This window comes from Somniosus microcephalus, chromosome 13, assembly GCF_052327205.1.
Source record: "Somniosus microcephalus isolate GS21.2 chromosome 13, FLI_Smic_1.0, whole genome shotgun sequence".
Lineage (NCBI taxonomy): Eukaryota > Metazoa > Chordata > Chondrichthyes > Squaliformes > Somniosidae > Somniosus > Somniosus microcephalus.
The window spans coordinates 164,459,600-164,480,823 of NC_140999.1; the positions used below are offsets into that span (position 1 = coordinate 164,459,600).

The 21,224-nt window shown below is 42.3% G+C and overlaps 1 protein-coding gene across 2 annotated transcripts in view; it reads right to left on the bottom strand.

The window, feature by feature from the left end:
- plagl2 (pleiomorphic adenoma gene-like 2) overlaps positions 1-21,224 on the bottom strand; it is a 164,122-nt gene that overhangs the window by 39,184 nt on the left and 103,714 nt on the right. The window lies entirely within an intron of this gene.

Consider the following 21,224-nt stretch of genomic DNA (forward strand, 5'->3'; position numbering starts at 1 on the left):
TGCGAGAAACCTGGTGGACACTTCATCACTACAGGACAATTTCTGTGATATTCTAGAAACTCTCAGGTTACATGCTAATCAAAAATGAAACTACCCTCAAACTTCTTTATAAACATCGTAATGAACTGCTAATTATCAGTGACTTTATCTTATGACTTGAGAATCTTTACGGATTATTATGGAACTCAAACCAGGACAGGCGTTTGCTAGTGTGGGGAGTTTTGTATTAACAAGATTCCACTAAACTGCTTCTTTTTAAAGTGGACATACGAGCTATAATTCTCAGGAGGATACCACTGCTTTTAATGAAATGAATCAATGCATGAAAATAATTAATCAATCATTCAGTATCTCCACTAATGGCCTTCAAAATTATTTTGGGATACAAAAAAAAAGATTCTTCAAGGAATTCAACTTGTTTTAAAGGATGGTTACAAATACTATACATTTTTCATCAATTCATATGCAAACCACTATGTTTTCTATCTTCTAGCCAAATTTTAAAAGCATTTCACTGGCACATTTGGCATGAAGACTTAAAAAAAAACTTAACAAGACATTTCCTAAAGTTGTGCCAAGTACTTTGAATATATTTCCTGTTTCTGTTAATAGCACATTGTCTCCACTAGGTGGCAGGAGAAGAACTGAACAGATGCAACTAGAAGGAAATTTATTTCACTACAGATCTCGGCTCACCTGTAGTGGGAACCACTGTGTACAAGATAGTCTTTAATCTTTAATCATATGCAAGATGAAGTCAAATTAAATAAATCTGTTAGCAAGAGAATATATATCTATCTATCTAAATCTACCTATCTATCTAATTATATATCTATCTATATCTAATTATATCTATGTATCTGGCCTCTTGTGCATCCCCTATTTCATCGCTCCACCACTGGCGACCGTGCCTTCAGCTGCCTAGAACCTAAGCTTTGCAATACCCTCCCTAAACCCCTCCACAATCTCTCTCCCCTCTTAAGATGCTCCTTAAAACCTACCTCTCTGACCAAGCTTTAGGTCATCTGTCCTAATATCGCCTTATGTGGCTCGATGTCAAAATTTTGTTTGATATCACTCCTGTGAAGCGCCTGCCGATGTTTTACTATGTAAAAGGCGCTATATAAATGCAAGTTGTTGTTGTATACAATTGTACGTACATATCTAAAATTGTATTTCATATAGCACATGTTGCGATGCAGTTAGACAGTAGTAGGTGTAGTTAATGGTGCATTGTAGTAGCTGTGTGGTACATATAGATATTGTGTCACAGTATGTTTTGTAATATCTGTGTAGATGTTGTGTAGGTACACATTTTGCATTAGAATTTGTAGTAGTGCTAGTTGAAAATTAGTACAGGAAACTTTCTGGTATCCGGCACCGACGGGACCGAGCTGTTGCCGTCCCATCAAAACTGCCGGAGAAACCAGCGCTAATGTTAAAACATACGGAGCTTCTGAGCTCCGTGTGAAGCAACAAACCCTGTTGCTTAGCAACAGCTTCAAAATAGTCGGCGTAGCTTGCAAGCATCTCTGTAGCTAAGCAACAGCTTCAGCTAGACCTTGCAGAGCCACGACTGGAGAAAAAAAGCAACGAGAAGTAAAAAAACTTATCTGAACCGACTCCTGAATTTTACCGGTGGCTAGAGCTTTCCGGACATTTAACCTAAACGAAAGTTTCCTGTATATGTTGCATTGTACTTGCACGTTGCGCAGCTGTACGTAGAGTACATGTCGAGTAGCAAAGGTTGCATCGTAGAATGTGTAACTGTGTAGTACATACTGTGTATCAATAGGTACGCAGTAGTACACTTGTAGTAGTTATGGAGTAGTTGCCGCAGTTAGTGGTACATATTGAGTAGTAGAGCATGCAGCTGTGTCATACATATTGCATTGTAGTCCATGTTGTGTAGTAGCACACGTTTTAGGAATAATAATATTTTTTTAAAAAACAAGTCATGTTATAGTTGTTCTGACAGCAACTAGGAGGTATTGCACTAATGTGGCTTTTTAAAATAAAAATACAACTCTGTAAAGTGTCTCCAAGAAAACAGAATAATCTCCACAGTTAGAAAATTCTTAGCGGGCTTGACAGGGTAGATGCCGAGAGGCTGCTTCCCCTGGTTGGAGAGTCTAGAACTAGGGGTCAGTCTCAGGATAAGGGATCGGCCATTTAGGACTGAGATGAGGAGACATTTCTTCACTCAGAGTTGTGAATCTTTGGAACTCTCTACCCCCAGAGGGCTGTGGAGGCTCAGTCTTTGAATATATTCAAGACAGAGATCGACAGATTTTTGGACACTAAGGAAATCAAGGGAAAGGGTGGTAAAGTGGATTTGATGTAGAAGATCAGCCATGATCTTATTGAATGGCGGAGCAAGCTCAAGGGGCTGTATGGCCTACTCCTGCTCCTATTTCTTATGTTCTCAACAACTTCTGCAGGTATACATGAAATTCTTAAAATATATATTTTATGTCTCCAACTTAACTCCAAGTATAAAACAGGCATCTTTCAGATATAACTGCAATAGTAGCATAAGGATTGAAAGAGAAATCCCACCAGCACCTTCCCAGGGCAACAAGAGATGGGTAATAAATGGAACGTCGTCAGCATCACCCAAGTGCCAAGAACAAGTGGGAAAATGCAACAGAAATATAAAGATCATATCCATCACCAAGTACTTGGACTATGAGAATATGGTGCTTGGTGCAGAACTCAAGTCTCTTATTTCACTGTAAACTAGCTGACAAGAAATTTAATGACCCTTAAACAAGACACTTGTAGTTAGTTGGAGAAGGAGGACAGCAAGACAGGAAGTGATGACAGCCTTGTGAACTCGTGATCTACCAGGCAAAAGGATATAAATGACAGTCTTGAATGACACTGTAGTAAGGACAGTACAAGATGGCAAGTTATGCCTTAAAGCATGCTGACCAATAGAAGTTGGTGACTAGCCATGCGCGTGGCCATGGCAACCACCACATATAATCATGTTCACAGAATCACAGAAACCCCACAGTGCAGATAGAGGCCATTTCGGCCCATCGAGCCTGCACTGACACATATCCCACCCGATCCCCGTAACCCCTACACCAACACATATCCCACCCTATCCCCGTAACCCCACATATTTTAATCCCCCTAACACTAAGGGTCAATTTATCATAGCCAATCAACCTAACCTGCACATTGTTAGTAGAAAACACCTTACATACACTCACCTTACATACAAACACCTTACATACACTCACATAACACAGATAAATGTACTTCACGTGCACATTTATTAAACATCTACTACTTGCCAGTAACTAAGGAAGTAAAGCACTCACAATGATCAACAAATACTCACACAATTTTGTATTACTATTTTACCAACAAACACAAAAAAAGTTAAGCATACGCCATGCAAATACGAGTATTGAGATCACATGCCCAACCACGGTGTCGATTACTTATTTTTTATTTACTAATCAGAAATGCAATTCGTGACATCGGGATTCCCAATTCGTCACATGTGGCTAGTGGCTAATGTACAGTATTTGGCAACACTGCTTTAAAAGGTGACAGGAAGGATTACATGTAGCTTCTTCGGATGGAAGCTGTGCTTAATATTTACTCTTTCAGTATATCCTTTCATCAAAATGTAGACTTTGTACTTTGACTATTGGTATTACTTTATTTCATTAGTAAGGGATAGACAACACCCAACACGAAAAAGTTTATTCATTCTGAATTCTTAAGCCAACAGTACAGGTTTTCAAACTAGGGTCCCTGAACCCTAGAAATCCATAAGGGGATTCCAATGGGTTCCCAAGATCTTCCAATTTCTGTCTGTCACCAGGTTTCTGTATTTTTCTATATTTGATGGCTCACTAGCATATTATCTAGGAACATAGGAATAGGAGTTTTTTAAAAATTCGTTCATGGGATGTGGGCGTCGCTGGCAAGGCCAGCATTTATTGCCCATCCCTAATTGCCCTCGAGAAGGTGGTGGTGAGCCGCCTGCTTGAACCGCTGCAGTCACTGTGGTGAAGGTACTCCCACAGTGCTGTAAGGTCGGGAGTTCCAGGATTTTGACCCAGCGATGATGAAGGATCGGTGATATACTTCCAAGTCAGGATGGTGTGAGACTTGGAGGGAACTTGGAGGTGGTGGTATTCCCATGCGCCTGCTGCCCATGTCCTTCTAGGTGGTAGAGATCGTGGGTTTGGAAGGAGTAGGCCATTTATCCCCTCGAGCCAGATCCGCCATTCAATGGGATCATGGCTGATCTGTGACCAAACTCCATATACCTGCCTTTGCCCTATGTCCCTTAATACCTTTGGTTAACAAAAATCTATCAATCTCAGATTTAAAATTAACAACTGATCTAGCATCAACTGCCGATTGCAGAAGAGAGTTCCAAACTTCTACCACCCTTTGCATGTAGAAATGTTTCCTAGCTTCGCTATATATTAGTAACACTTTCTTCAATGAAAGCAGCTTTCTTTTGGATACCCAATATAGTCTTTCAGGAATTAGGACAGGGACTTCTAGGAAATGTGTCAATATAATTTTTCAACGAAGGTTGTAACAACCAATCAGATCAGTTGGAAGGTGGGATTCAAAGCTGTCAGAAACAATCATATATAGTTGGAGGGCAGCAATGGAGCCTATCGGGGCCAATGAGATTGATCAGAGGCAGGACTAAATGGTTGGTAGAACAAATTAGATTGGTTTGAGGGTGGGAGTGGAAGCTACAGAACAAGACATTTTCTGGTACTGTTGGTGGCACAAGAACGTCAGTCAGAAAAGCGTTACAACAACTTGTATCTATATAGCGCCTTTAATGTAGTAAAACGTCCCAAGGCGCTTCACAGGAGTGTTAGAAAACAAAATTTGACACCGAGCCACGTAAGGAGAAATTAGGGCAGATGACCAAAAGATTGATCAAAGAGGTAGGTTTTAAGGACTGTTTTAAAAGGAGGAAAGAGAGGTAGAGAGATGGAGAGGTTTAGGGAGGGAATTTCAAAGCTTAGGGCCTAGGCAGCTGAAGGCACGGCCATCAATGGTTGAGCAATTAAAATCAGGGATGCTCAAGAGGCCAGAATTAGAGGAGCGCAGATATCTCGGGGGGAGGCGGGGGGGGGGGTGGTTGTGGGGCTGGAGGAGATTACAGAGATAGGGAGGGGCGAGGTCATGTAGAGTTTTGAAAACAAGGATGAGAATTTTTAAAAATCAAGGCTTTGCTTAACCAGGAACCAATGTAGGCCAGCGCGCATAGGGGTGATGGTAAACGGGACTTGGTGCGAGTTAGGGCATGGGCAGCAGAGGTTTGGATGGCCTCAAGTTTACGTAGGGTAGGCTGCGTGAAGCCAGCCAGGAGTGCGTTGGAATAGTCAAGTCTATAGGTAACAAAGGCAATGGATGAGGGTTTCAGCAGCAGATGAGCTGAGGTAGGGACGGATTCGGGCAATGTTACGGAGGTGGAAATAAGCGGTCTTAGTTATGGCGAGGATATGTGGTCGGCAGCTCATTTCAGGGTCAAATATGACACCAAGGTTGCGATCGGTCTGGTTCAGCCGCAGACAGATGCTAGGGCAAGGGAACGGAGCTTGTTGCGGAGACCGAAGAAAATGGCTTCGGTCTTCCCAATATTTAATCAAGATAAGTAGATGACTTTGAGAATTACAGTTCGCATTTATGCCAAAGGATTAAGTTACGAGGGAAGACTGGAGAAAATGGTGCTCTTTAACCTTCAAAGGAAGTGACAGAGCGAGGGCCTTCTAGAAGTATATGATATTAAATATTCACAGCTATGGTAGTGTTGTGGTTATGTTATTAGTCTTGCAACCCAGAGGATGCGAGCTCAAATCCCACCATAAATTTGGTTGGCACCAGAAGTAAAATTGCCAGATTTTTGCACAAAACCAAATGGTTCATTGATGTCCTTTATGGAAGGAAATCTCCAGTTGGTTGACTTTTATTACCTACTGAAGTGGCCTAGCTAAAGAGGCAGCAATGGTCCAATTGGCAATAAATTTGCCTTGCCAGTGTTGGCCATGTCCAAAGTCTAAAAAAAATAAAATGATATAGGTAAGATTAAGAAATCCCTCCCTAAACCTCTCCACCCCTTGCAAGATCCTCCTTAAAACTTACCTCTGACCAAGTTTTTAGTCACCCTCTGAATATCTCCTTCTTGGGCTTCGTGTCAATATTTATTTGATTACATTTTTACGAAGCGCCTTGGGATGTTATTGCAGTGTGTAATGATTCTTATTTCCAGTACAAGTAAAGGGCCAAAAGAGCTAAATAAACTAGAAATTACTGCTGCCGAAAATACTGGTTGAGCTTTTAATGCATTTCTTTGTCTATTGTTTAAACTGGTTTATTTTAAATGGGCCAATACTGCCATTAAAATAACAGACAGAGGAATGTCATGCAAGTGTTCATCATTTAATATCACCAACAGTAATTTATACCCTCCTGTTATATGGTTTTAGAATCAGTTGTTTGAAATGCACAGCAGATCAGGATCAGAGAGTGAAAAAGGACAGGTTCGTGATTGGATATGACCCAGAACTCGTTTCTAAGGTTTCGTTTCAATGATATTGATAAACCCTTATCCCACCCTCAAGCTTCTTAAAAATAAAACCTGTTAGATCAGCGTACACCCACCTGCTTCTGGACTGCCATAGGGTCCGCAACAAGGGCACATGCAACAATGAAACAGTTTTGTGCGTGTGATAGGCTTCATTAACAATCTACAGGAAACTTTCGATTAACCGGCCCCTAAATAACTGGAAATGTCGGTTAACCGGCAAAATTCAGGAGTAGGTTCAAGTAACTTTTATTACTTTTTTTTTTACTCCATTTGTTGCTGTGCAAGGGTGTAGCTTCGGCTGTTGCTAAGCTACAGAGATGCTTGCAAGTTGTGCCGATTGTTGTGAAGCTCAACAGGGTTTGTTGCTTTACACGGAGCTCTCAGCTCCATATCTTTTACTAAAGCGTTTGGTTATCCGGAATTGTTGATGAACCGGCACCACGTCGGTCCCGTCCGTGCCGGATACCAGAAAGTTTCCTGTATCTGGCATTAGATTCACAATGAAACATACATTTATTTTCATATTTAAAATATCTATAATTCTCCCAGGCGCATTGATTTTTTTTTTACGTGGAAAGACAGAATTACAGTAACCATCTAAATCTAGAAAATGCACCAAATAAAGTGTAAAATTCAAAAATAAATTGGAGGACTGGATCATTCTCCCAAACCTTGCTAGAAAATAAATCTCCTGCCTTCAGCACGCACAGTCCCTGCAGTCATCTCTAAATCCACCACTACTGCAAACTGTGCTCGTGTATTTTAGATTTTGTCTCCGTCAAATACAAGTGTTCACCTAAACTTAAATCATTCAAAGTCCTTCCTACTTCTCCCATATGAAACCTGATCATAAAATCTATAAAAGACAGAGAGGTGGTGCCTTGACATCCAAGTGTTGTGGGCCCAGGAGCCTCTTACATGAAGCCCAGATCCCTTATTGGTGTCAAAGCAGAGGAAAAGTTCAGAGTGAAATGTTGGGGAAAAACAATGAGAATTAGATGTGCAATGCACAAAATTAAAGAGACTGGAAATTAAATCGTGACTCCTCAAAAATCAGCAGCCCAGAGCAATGAGTCTAGAAATGGGGATTGGTTCTATGCACAGTTAAATAGTGGTGCTTAAAAAGGTCAGATTAAAGTATAGCAGGGCAGATTGACAACTACAAAAGAACAAAGCCATCAGAAAAATGTGTGCATCATTGGTTTTTCTAAAAGCATAAAGATGATATCAGGTTAGAGTTGAATGCAATATATTGGCCTGGAATTTGCAGTCAGTGGCGAAGTAAGGGCGTAAGTGATTTCAGTGCAATATAATGGGGAATCCATAATGCGATCTGCTGTGACGGCAACAAGCTGTCTAAGCAGCCAATCATATTGCAGAAACAGTAAATGAAAAGCTGCTTTTATCCTGACTTTTTAAAAAAATGTTAGAGAGCAAAACAAAGATTGGGGCTCTCACATGGGATGAGGTAGAACCTGAAATAAATATGAACAAACTTCAAAAAAAAGTTAACTTGTAATTATCACAGTGGAGAAATTTGACACTCCACAAAATTTAAATTAGTTTTTCATGGTCAGGGTTTGTTTAGCAGTAAATACGCTATTAAAATCCCGGTTACATCTAATCCAACAAGGCCTAACATTTAATAGGGTAGTTAACAGCGATATTACCACGAAAAAGCCCAAGTTTATCATCAGTTTCATTGATTTCACTGATTACCAGTGTCGGAGCAGTGAATGACTGACCGGAACTTCGGGATTTCTGCGTTTAGTAGCGCATGCACTACATCCTGAAATTGCGGCCAGTTTCAAACGGCGAATGCTGTTAATTCGCCATTATTACCCACCATAAATTCGGTCCCATTATTACACCAATTGCTCTGCTGAATTATCAAAGACTCACCAAGAGACACTTGGTGGTATGGACTGGTAAAACTAAACCTTATTGGGGAAGTAAGAAACAAATTACAAATTTATTTAGCACCTTATTACTTCCTCAGGGTGTCACTAAGTGTTTCGCAACCAATTAATTATTTTTTAAAGGGTAGTTACTGTTGTTATGTAGCTAAGTGTGGACACTGGAACAACTTCCTTCCCTTTGAATACTGCCACTGGATCTTTTACAGACACCTCAACAGTGCCTTAGTTTAACATCTCATCCAGAAGACAGTAATTCCAGCAATGCAACTCTCCACCAGTGCTGCACTGCATTATCTGCCACACAGGTACGATGGGCTGAATGGCCTCTATCTGTGCTGTAACATTCTCTGATTCTATGCTCAAATGCTAGAGGCTTAATCCTATAACCTTCTGACTCAGAGGCAAGAGTGTTATCAACTGAGCTGCGCTGACACTTGACTTGGGAAGAAAACTTAAACAACCCAAGAAGCTTGAGGTAAAAATATAACCCAATGTCACACTACACCAACTGAGATGTGCAACCTTAAATTGAAAGTGGTCATGTCTATTTTAATTTATGTTGCTTTCTTTGTAATCTGCCCAGATGGGTCACAATGGTTATTGTACAGTCCGAAATGTATATGCTCCCATTTTTAAGAAACACACCACTTATATTTCTTTCCTTCAACCCACCATTGCTGGCAAAGCCTACAGCCACCATGGCTCCACTTTCTCAAACTCCTTCCTAAAGCATTCTGCCTCTCCACTTCTCTCTCCTCCTTTAAAAGTCTTCTCAAAACCTTTCCAGTCATCCCTTTAACTGTCCTAATCTCTCCCTCCATGGCTCAGTGTGCATGGCCCTGTCTATTTCCATGTGCAAAACACTGCGGGACTATTTTTTACATTAAATCCACTATATAAATACAAGCTGTTGCTGCTTTTCTTATATTACATTGATAGCTTGTAACTTTCATTATGAATGTTTTACATTTTGTCTTCATCTTTATTAATTTCATAAATGTTAGAAACTTAAATGCTGGTTAGAATACATCCCTACAAATCAGGACACAATTGAAAACATTTTCTTGGACAGCAGGTGCTGGTAATGGTTCTGCTGGAATCATTTACATCTCCTCTGGACCCATCTTTTGTTTCTTTATTGTGCCATTACCACCCCCTTTCTCTTGCACCATCATCCCTTTTGTCAGTTAATCAATCCTGCCCTTCACCCTTGCACAGACCTTCCCTTTTATTCTTTCCTTCCCCGGTTCCCTTTTTTCCCTGGCTCTGTACTTGCTTAGAAACTGTTCAATCTCTAACTTTTACCAGTTCTGATGAAAGATCATCGACCTGAAATGGCACCTAAAGGAAAACAGTGTTATAATTGTAGAAAATGTTTTTATTAGTACATTAGAAGTACTGTGCTAGTAAGTTAACAAATAAATAAAAGATTGTGACCCTGTGCTCACAGTGTTTGGTCTACCTGGCCCAGGTGTACAGATGACTGTGACTCCCCTAGGGTCCATGGACTAGTTTGACAACTTATGCTGTAATCATCAATGTGCCCTTTAAGCTGCGCAGTCACACGGCACTCTGGAGCTCCCGCGCAGCCAGCTCACTGGCTTTTAAATAGGAAAAACCACGCATGCACGGTATTTTGAATGGGCCGCGCACACCCAAAAAATTAAAGGGAACATTGGCTGCAATCCATGTTGAACTGTCCTCCCTCTTCCGCCCATCCATTCCCTCTTTCCCAGCTTCATCACCCTCTTCCTCAATTTCTTTCTTTCCTCTCCCCCAACCCTTCACTTCCATTCCCATTTCTCCAGAGTCTTCTCTTCCCCCTTCCCCATCTGGGTCCAATTAACTTCCAACCCTGCTTGAAATGAATACTGCCCTTGGTTATGACTCTCCGTATGCGACACCACGAGGGATCGACAATATATATTGAAAATGGTGAGCTTCCAAAAATTTTAATGGTATAGTGCCTGTAAGTAGCGCTGTAAGGGTTAAGTTATATGACACAGGAAGTACAATGAGGCTAAACTAACGTACGTAATAGTCCCACAATACTGACACTGAAATCCCCCAACATCAATTTCAGCAACCCATTTTTAAATTTCAATTGAAATCATCTTCTCCGTTGCTACATTGAAATTTTGACAATGAAATTGAAGTTTCCACATGGAATAAAGAAATATTTCACGGGAAACTTTCACTCCTCTGTTATGAGACAGATGTTGAAGATCATATTTGGAAATCAGTCCAGTAGCAGCACCCATAGGAAAATGAGTAGGGCATTCAACCCCTCGAGCCTGTGCCACTATTCAATTAGATCATGGAGGATTACCCAATGACTAGGTTGTCTGAAAGAGTGTAATTGAAGGGATGGGAGCCTCAACAAATCACTTCCGAGACAGAAATCAGAACCAGCAGCACTCCGAAGGGTCAACTGAAAGCATGTGGCACGCTGAAATTGACCAGTTCTCTTCCCTCAATCCCTGTCTGATTTTGAAGATCTGTCCCACCCCTTTATGCCCACAAATGCTCCTCAATTCCTGCGGATGGAGTTCCAGGAACCTGTTCCAGCACTGTAGTCTGACTCCCCTGCTAAGAGTTACTGCTGAGCTCCCCACTCTGGCTGACAGTCATTTAATTTCATTGGAAGCTGGCATCAGGAACAGCAACATGCACACAAACCGACCCGTGATTCATCCCACCCCCCTCACCAGCAGAGCTGATTTTCCTGCAGCAACCCCTTCAGATGGTTTTATGATCCGTGGCTACCCCTACCCCCCCCGCAAATCCCCTTCCTCCTTTACCTGACCCCTCTCCCCTCCCAAATCTCCATCCCCCTCGCCTTGCACCCCCATCCTCTGTCTCCGCTCCCTCCTCTCTCTTCCTCTTCTCTCCCCTCACTAGGCACCTCCTCAATCCCTTCCTCTCCTACATCATCACTTTTTCCCCTCCCCCACATTGGTTCCATTACCCCCCACCCTCTAGCCCTGCCTGATCTGAAAAATTCTAATTGGTCTGGACCACCTCGATGCAACACCACGGGATATGGACTTGTACATTGTAAAAACTCAGCTTCAGTGGTTAGAAAATCTGTTAGACACATAACAGTAAGGGAAGGTCTAACAAGATACAAAACTTGATAGACCCTAAAACAACAAGATAAATGTTGCACTTTGGTAACAGTGTCAGTTTGGCTCAATTGCTCATACACTTGTCTCAGTCATAAAGTTGTGGGTTCATGCCTCCCTATGGATTTCAACACACAATATAGGCTGAAACTCCAGTGCCATACTGAGGGACTGCAGTCCTGTTAGAGGCGCAGTTATTCAATGGTTGAGGGAAGGGCAAGACTGGTAGCTCAATATTCCGGGGTACAGAATCTTCAGGCGAGACAGAGGGGGAGGTATAAGAGGAGGGGGTGTCGCAATATTAATTAAGGAGTCAATTACTGCAGTAAGGAGGGATGATATATTAGCAGGGTCCTCTAATGAGGCCATATGGGTGGAGCTTAAAAACAAAAAGGGGGCAAGCACTTTGCTGGGAGTGTACTATAGGCCTCCAAACAGTCAGGGGGAGATAGAGGAACAGATATGTAGGCAAATCTCAGAAAATTGTGCAAATAATAGGGTAATAATAATGGGGGATTTCAACTTCCCCAATATTAACTGGGATAGTCAGAGTGTGAAAGGCTCAGAGGGTGTAGAATTCTTAAAGTGCATCCAGGAGAGCTTTTTGAGCCAGCATGTAGAAAGTCCTACAAGAGAGGGGGCGGTACTGGACCTAATTCTAGGGAATGTGGCCGGCCAAGTGGAAAAAGTGCTAGTAGGTGAGCACTTTGGTGATAGTGACCATAATATGGTAAGATTTAAGGTGGCCATGGAAAAGGACAGGGATGGGCCGGAAATAAAGGTTCTAAATTGGGGGAAGGCCGATTTTAATAGGATAAGGCAGGATCTGGCCAAAATGGACTGGGATCAGCTACTTGTAGGAAAATCCGCATCGGAGCAATGGGAGGCTTTCAGAAGGGAGATTGAGATCATACAATGGCAACATGTTCCCGTAAAGGTCAAGGGTGGTTCCAAAAACCACAGGGAACCTTGGATGTCAGGGGATATACGAGAATGGATTAGGAAAAAAAGGAGGGCTTTTGGTAGATACAAAAGGCTAAAGACGGAGGAAGCCCTAGAGGAGTACAAAAAGTGCAGGGGGATACTTAAAAAAGAAATTAGGAGATCAAGGAGGGGCCATGAAATAACACTGGCAAGCAAAATAAAGGAAAATCCGAAGATGTTTTATAAGTATATTAAGGGTAAGAGGATAACTAGGGAAAAAATAGGGCCCATTAGGGACAAAAGTGGCAATGTGTGTGTGGAGCCGGAAGATGTAGGAGGGGTTCTAAATGAATTTTTTGCATCTGTTTTCACTATGGAGAAGGACGATGTAGACATAGAAATAGGGCGGGGGGACTGTGATATGCTCGAACATATTAACATCGAGAGGGAGGAGGTATTGGCGGTTTTAGCTGGCCTAAAAATGGATAAATCCCCAGGCCCGGATGAAATGTATCCCAGGCTGCTGTGTGAGGCAAAGGAGGAGATTGCGGGGGCTCTAACACATATATTCAGGACCTCTCTGGCCACAGGGGATGTGCCAGAGGACTGGAGAACCGCTAATGTAGTACCATTATTCAAGAAGGGTAGTAGGGAAAAACCGGGGAACTACAGGCCAGTGAGCCTAACATCAGTGGTAGGAAAATTATTGGAAAAAATCCTGAGGGACAAAATTTGTCTCCACTTGGAGAGGCAAGGATTAATCAGGGATAGTCAACATGGCTTTGTCAAGGGAAGATCATGTCTGACTAATTTGATTGAATTTTTTGAGGGGGTGACTAGGTGTGTGGATGAGGGTAACGCAGTGGATGTGGTATACATGGATTTCAGTAAGGCCTTCGATAAAGTCCCGCACAGGAGACTGGTCAAGAAGGTAAGAGCCCATGGAATCCAGGGTGCCTTGGCACATTGGATACAAAACTGGCTTAGTGGCAGAAGGCAGAGGGTGATGGTCGAAGGTTGTTTTTGTGACTGGAAGCCTGTGGCCAGTGGGGTACCACAGGGATCGGTGCTGGGTCCCTTGCTGTTTGTGGTCTACATTAATGACTTGGATATGAATGTAAAGGGTATGATCAGTAAGTTCGCGGATGATACAAAAATTGGTAGGGTGGTAAATAGCGAGGAGGGTAGCCTCAGTCTGCAGGACGATATAGATGGGTTGGTCAGATGGGCGGAACAGTGGCAAATGGAATTTAACCCGGAAAAGTGCGAGGTGATGCACTTTGGGGGGACTAACAAGGCAAAGGAATACACAATGAATGGAAAGACCCTAGGCAAGACGGAGGGTCAGAGGGATCTGGGTGTGCAGGTACACAGATCCCTGAAGGCGGCGGAACAGGTGGATAAGGTGGTAAAAAAGGCATATGGGATACTTGCCTTCATTAGCCGAGGCATTGAATATAAGAGCAAGGAGGTTATGATGGCGCTGTATAAAACACTGGTTAGGCCACAGCTGGAATATTGTGTGCAGTTCTGGTCGCCACACTACAGGAAGGATGTGATCGCGTTAGAGAGGGTGCAGAGGAGGTTCACCAGGATGTTACCAGGGCTGGAGCGCTTCAGCTATGAAGAGAGACTGGGCAGGTTGGGTTTGTTTTCCTTGGAGCTGAGGAGGCTGAGGGGGGACATGATTGAGGTGTACAAAATTATGAGGGGCATAGATAGGATGGATGCTGAGGAGCTTTTTCCCTCAGTAGAGGGGTCAATAACTAGGGGGCATAGATTCAAGGTAAAGGGCGGGAGGTTTAGAGGGGATTTGAGAAAGAACTTTTTCACCCAGAGGGTGGTTGGAGTCTGGAACTCACTGCCTGAAAGGGTTGTGGAGGCAGAAACCCTCACAACATTTAAGAAGCATTTGGATGTGCACTTGAAATGCCATAGCATACAAGGCTACGGGCCAAATGCTGGAATATGGGATTAGATTAGACAGGGCTTGATGGCCGGCGCGGACACGATGGGCCGAAGGGCCTCTATCCGTGCTGTATTACTCTATGACTCTATGAGAGGAAGGTCAAGATGGCGACCGAGATGGTCCGGTGCTAGCGCACTCTCCCTGCTTCGGGCGGCCCGCTCTCGCTGCTCGCTCCCACAACCGGAGCGAGGTGTTCGGCGAGTTGGGCGGAGGCAGCGCAGCGCATCGAGCAGCAGCAGCAGCCACGTCGACCCGCTAGAGCTCGTCGGCCGGCAGCTCCTCAGCAGGAAGGCATTCCGACTGGGAGGAGGGGAGCCGAGCATGGCGGCCAGAGGCCGGACCGGAAGCAGGACCCGGGCCGTCGGACCGTGGAGCCGGCGACGGTGAGGTGGAGGCCGCGGCGACCAGAGGATGTGTTCGGCGACTCGGGCGGAGGCAGCGCAGCGCATCGAGCAGCGGCAGCAGCCACGGCGACTCGCAGTCCGACTGGGAGTAGAGGAGCCGGGAATGGTGGCCAGAGGGTGAGCGGGAGAAGCAGGCCACCACACGTGGAGCTGAGCCGGCAACAGTGAGGAGGAGGCCACGGTGACGAGGAGGACGGAGCGGCTGAGGGACATTGTGCTCCCACTGCCACTGGATGCCAAAGAATTGACTTTCTGAACACGGCGCTGTAAAAATAGCTGACGTGTCCCTACGGGGAGTAAGCATTCCATTGTACTAGTTACATATGGCAAATAAAATTGAATTGAATTGAATTGAAACACTAAACTGAGGCCCCTCTGCCTGCTCAGGTGGCTATAAAAGATCCATTTGAAGAGCAGGGTATACACATGATGTCCTGGCCAATATCCCTTTCCCAGGCAACACCACCAAAACAAAACAAGATTATCTGGTGATTCATTTATTGGAACCTTACTGTGCAGAAAATAGCTGCTATGTTTACCTACATAGCATTTACTTCAAAAGTAATCTATTGGTTGTAAAGCACTATGGGACGTTCTGAGGATGTGATATGGTGCTATATAAATGCATTTTTTTTCTTTTGGCTAATAGAGCGCAAAGATTTCTCTCATAATATTTGAAAAACCTTTTTGTTAATATTACTGATTCAGAGCTAGGAAACTTAGCAATCTCAGCACCGTTACATTTTGTACTTGCTACTGCTCCGGCACCTATGCTTGGCAGTAAAACTGTAACATTTCACAAACTGCAGCAAGTTCTGCTTTTATGTTTGCTATACTATCACAGTCCATGATTGAAAAAAAAAGCTTCTAGGATACCCCAATACTGTGACCACAGTTTCTTTAATAAAAGCTTCTGGCCATGACTCAGTCCAGAAGCACTGCTTACCCAGTCGTTTAATAGTTGTTGTAGCGACTGACCACACATCTACCACGTCTCATTCAAAGCACTCCTGAATAGCCACTTCACTGTTTACTACAGTAATTGTGCCACTAACACTGTAAGAGGAACTACAACTCCTAATATAGTCCAAGCAGCTCTCACTCACTAGAGCAGAAACTGAACATCTTTTTCCTTCTTAAGAACTTCTATTTCCTCAGCCTTATTCCTTGTTGTGTTAGTCCACAGCATCTTTTAACATTATTAGCTTCACAATGTTCTGGGTTATCCTAGAAGTTTTCTTTCAAGCATGGACTGTGGTAGTATAGCAAATATAAAAGCAGAATTTACTGCAGTTCGTGAAATGTTAGGGTTCTACAGCTAAGTAGATTCCGGAACACAAGCAAGTACAGAATATGACAGCACGTCGAAGGTTAAGTTTCCTAGCTCCGAATCGTGATAACAAAAAAATTTCAAATATTATGAGATTAATCTTTCAATGTTCCACTTCTTAATGGCAATGCTGAAGCAATACTGTACACTTTTACACGTTAAAAACTTGTCTCATTTCTTACAGAAATGGCAATGTCTGGGAGCAAAAGCACCAGAATTTTATTGTGAAGGACTAATTAAAGGAGCACTGCACATTCATGTCCTGGAACAGCCAGTGCTGAATACTGTTTCGAGACTGCTACACTGCCAGAATGTTTATGCTGCAAATGATCCCTATTTGATATGATTGGGTTCCTTTATCAATTCTCACCTACTATCACTTTCCATGCACAACAGCTAAGAATTTATTATTTGTTACATTAGCAGGCGAACGCTTAACATAATCATAGGATAGTCATCTGTCTGTTACTTTAAGGCATGCATTTTAAATAAGTTGATGTTTCTTCTGAAATAGAGGACAGGGGACAATCATACGAGTACATTACACTTTTGTCAGCTAACATCACCAACAGTAATTTTTAGGCTAACATTTCCAGATGCTTGCACACTACCACTGTTCTTACTGCTTTGGCTTCAGATCACACTAAAAAGGGCATATTTAAAAACAAAGAGGTAGGAACAAGAAAGTGAATTCAGCTCATCTATCCCACATCTTTATTGACAATGTTTCAATACCTTCCACCCTGTCCCCAATCTCATTTTTTTCTTACTCTCTGCTCAATCAGGAATTGGTCTGTTTCTCTTTTGATTGTTAAAACTGCAGTTAGGTCCCACCTCAGCCAACCCACCTCATTACTTTAAATGCAATTATGATTAAAGCTCGATACTATAACCTACTGTTGCGTGATATTTGCAAAAAAACGCCTAATGTGTTTATATCTGTAAAGAATTCCTGTGAGCCTCAAGAAAATATCTGCTTTTAAATACCAAGGCACCAGGACTAGATGGAATACGAGTTCACCAGCTTTTCTTTTTTAAATGGCCAGTTAGTTAGTGTTAGAAATCAGGTGTGTCCAAAATGTATATGGTTATGCAAATAAAATTGTGACGCGAACAATGCTGTGTTTACATGATTGTATTAGAATGAGAGACAAAAAGGTCTCTTCAGACTAGTATTAGAATAATTAGATAAATGCTTAGAATCTGCTTATGTTTTGGTTCCCTGCGGATGTTATAACATTTTGCACTGTGACAGTCACATATGACCTTGTTTCCAGGCTAGCTGTCTGCTGTTTGTGTGCTAGGAAGGTTGTTTTATGTATCTTTAATTTAACCAACTAAGGCCCAATGCTTTTATTTCTTTCATTACTGCTAATAACCATATTATAATGCGAAGTTAGGATTTTGACTTTGTTTAACAAAACTGCTTTAAAATGCATAAGTTAACCAGTGTATGAGAATAGAATAGAAGATATCTTTGGGAATTTAATGATTCATTCTATGGTACAATAGTCAATGATAATGAAATAGTTAGTTTTGCATAGCTAAAGCTGTATGAACAGCATGAACATAAATAATAACAAGCAGTTACGAACATCTGATGGCGGAGAATGGCATGTCTGACTTCAAACTAGGGAGGATAGAGACGAGAGAGATAGGACAAATTCCAAAGGAAGAACCTTCAGAAAGATTAAACAATAAGACAAATTGGACGAGATCATGAAACCCCCATTAGGGAAGGGCTTTCATCCAAAAATCAAGACAAAGAACTCAACACCACATTGGGTATTGCGGTTTTAGGGGAACCTCTATAGGTTAAATGGTCTCGTCAATAATTTGGCCTCAGGCCCACCCCTAAAAAGAGAATAAAAGTAACACCCTGAGGGCTTGCCCACGCAGACGATGGAGGGAGAGCCAAGCAGAAATTGGGCTGGTCGAGCGCTCTTTCGAGAGTGATCCCACACTCACCAATTCGGAGGTTCTAGATGAGAGGAAGAGAGGCCACAAGCCAGAGAACTGTTCACACATGTCAGCCGTCTGTCCGATCAGAACCAGTACCAGCTACTTGTCACGGTTGTATGTTTTTGCTGTATACTAGCATGTTATATTCCGTCTTAAACTCTGATCAAACACAATATACCCACCATATCGGTTTACAGTCAATCCTGATTATTTGAAAGACTAGAGATATGCTACTAATTGGCCCAATCTCTACAAATGGCGTTTACTTTTACTATGTAGTAAGATTCATTTCTGCCATGTTGTTTGAACCTTCCACTATCCAACTTATAGTCAGAGTCATACAGCGCAGAAAGAGGCCCTTCGACCCATCGTGTCCACGCCGGCCATCAAGCCCTGTCTATTCTAATCCCATTTTCCAGCACTTGGTCCGTAGCCTGGTATGCTATGGCATTTCAAGTGCTCATCTAAATGCTTCTTGAATGTTGTGAGGGTTCCTGCCTTTACCACCCTTTCAGGCAGTGAGTTCCAGATTCCAACCACCCTCTGGGTGAAAAAGTTTTTCCTCAAATCCCCTCTAAACCTCCTGCCCCTTACCTTGAAACTATGCCCCCTGGTTATTGACCCCTCTGCTAAAGGGGAAAAGTTCCTTTCTATCTACCCCCCTCATAATTTTGTACACCTCAATCAGGTCCCCCCTCAGCCTTCTCTGCTCTAAGGAAAACAACCCCAGCCTGTCCAGTCTCTCTTCATAGCTGAAGCGCTCCAGCCCAGGTAACATCCTGGTGAATCTCCTCTTTCACAAGCCATATATCAAGTCTTAGAAATTACAGAACCAACAGAGCCCATTCAGCCCATCGTGTCACTGCTAGCTCTTCAACTGAAGTTATCTACTCTAATGACATTAAAATGGGAGCATTTGAGTAGAAGTTTTTCCAAGCTGTTGATTTGGAGTTATTTACAATAACAGATTTTATTACTCTTTTAACTCACAAGTGAACATTTATAAATGAAAATCAATAGCACACTGACCCCCACACTAATAACAATCGATCTGGCAATATCTACTTATTTACAAGTTATGTTACATATGCATAAGTTTGCATTCTCTTTGTTGTTTTGTTAACAATTCACCCAAAGACAACTATCCACATTACTCTCAAAATGAAAAAATGACTAGAAACCCTATTATATCCACAACTCGTCCCTTCCCTCAATCCAGACAGAAATAATCACTAATGAAGTTGGATAAGCAAACCAAAGTACACAGGAAGTAATGGCATCATTGAAATCAAGACCCCTTATGCAGCAGCATCACTTCCTGTCAGCAGTCGGAAATTCCTCCAAAGCTTTAAGGAACTGATTTTAAAAAGGAACATCAATGAGGAACAAACTACAAGAGCTGGTCTCCTGCAGCAACAACTATAACCATTTGAAGTAGTGTGAAACTGAACAGAAATCCTCAGGCAAAAACTACAAACAGACAAAATAAAAATAGGCTGTTCCTTTGGATTCTGTTGGGAGGTAGCCTCATTTCTATTCTAACATCTAATCAACATTTACCCACAGATCCTCCCACCATCTGAATCTCTTCCCTGGTGCAACAGAATATTCCCAAGAAATCCAAGTGCCTACTGATATTCCAACTTCAAATGGATCTCGAGAATGTATGAATCATGGAACAACTACTCCAGAATTTCTGTTCATGTAAGTAAAGAAATCCAAGAAATCTGTAATATTTTCCTCTCATCCCCAATTCATTCCTGAATTGTGTCACTGGGGAAGTAATGTGCAGTACCAATCTAGTTGAAGGTTTGTATAACTTTATAGAAGGAGCATTTATAATGGTGGAATTCTGCATTTACTGATCTTATCCAAATCCAACTTGTAATGAGACAGCATATAAACTAAGGACCTAGTGGCTGCACAATATAATGCTAACAGTGCGGCCTCAATTTGGTAGGAATATGAGGTTATTGTATTTCTAATGGTATATTTCATTAATTCTAGTTCTGGCTAATCGTAGGTAAAATAGGTATCTGCTCTGCAAGACTGCAACCAAAGACCCAAAGAGATGAAAAAAAGCGTTAACCCTGCGTACCAATTCTGGTGATGGTGATGGTCAATGGAGTATCATGCCCTGGAAAAACTGGAGCTGGGAGAATCCAGAACAAGGCCCTCAAACCATATAAACAGTGTAGTCAATAGCAACCAAGAACATGGATTTGACAGATAGCAAGTTAAGAGAGGTAATAGCCAACAGTTCAAAAGTAGGACCTATAAGGGCTCAAATGAGAATAAGACAGAACTCATGCAGGAGGCCAAGAAAATATAATTGCCTTTCAAGGGAGTGCGACTAATTGGTAGCTTTTTCAGAGATCTGGCACAGGCATGATGGGCCGAATGGCATCCTTCTATGCCGAATGATTCGAAGTATGAGAATTTTACAGAGAAGTTCTACTGTTCAAATCTGGACTTCGCCTGGGTGACACCTATGGCTGAGGTCCAAGAGTAAAAAAGTGGCACGTGTAGAAAACCTTCATGCAGGAATTCAAGAATCTGGCCTACAATGATCTAACTATTGTCGATCACATCAAATGGTAAACCCTTGAGTAACAGGACAATGTACTTAAAACCAGACAGAACTGTATAAAACCCTCTGAAAGTTAAGATGTTTTAGCCTATCTTGTTAGTAACTAGGGTTTAAGAGACCCTGAAGAGCCATTTTCTTTTTTAATTCTGAGATTAAAGCAGAGACCATGCCAACAATTAAGAATAGGCTAGATAGGTGGACAAAGGAAGAGGGAATAAAGGGATATGGGAACAGTACAGGCACATGGGATTAGGACTACTATGTGTGTGGAGTATAAACACTAACTTGGGCTAGTTGGGCAAAGCAGCCTGTTTCTGTGTTGCAATTTCTATGCAAGTTTGAAGATCAAATCTTGACCTCACACTGAACATCATGCTGAGAGGCCTTGCAAGCACAGAAAGCATAAATCTAGCAC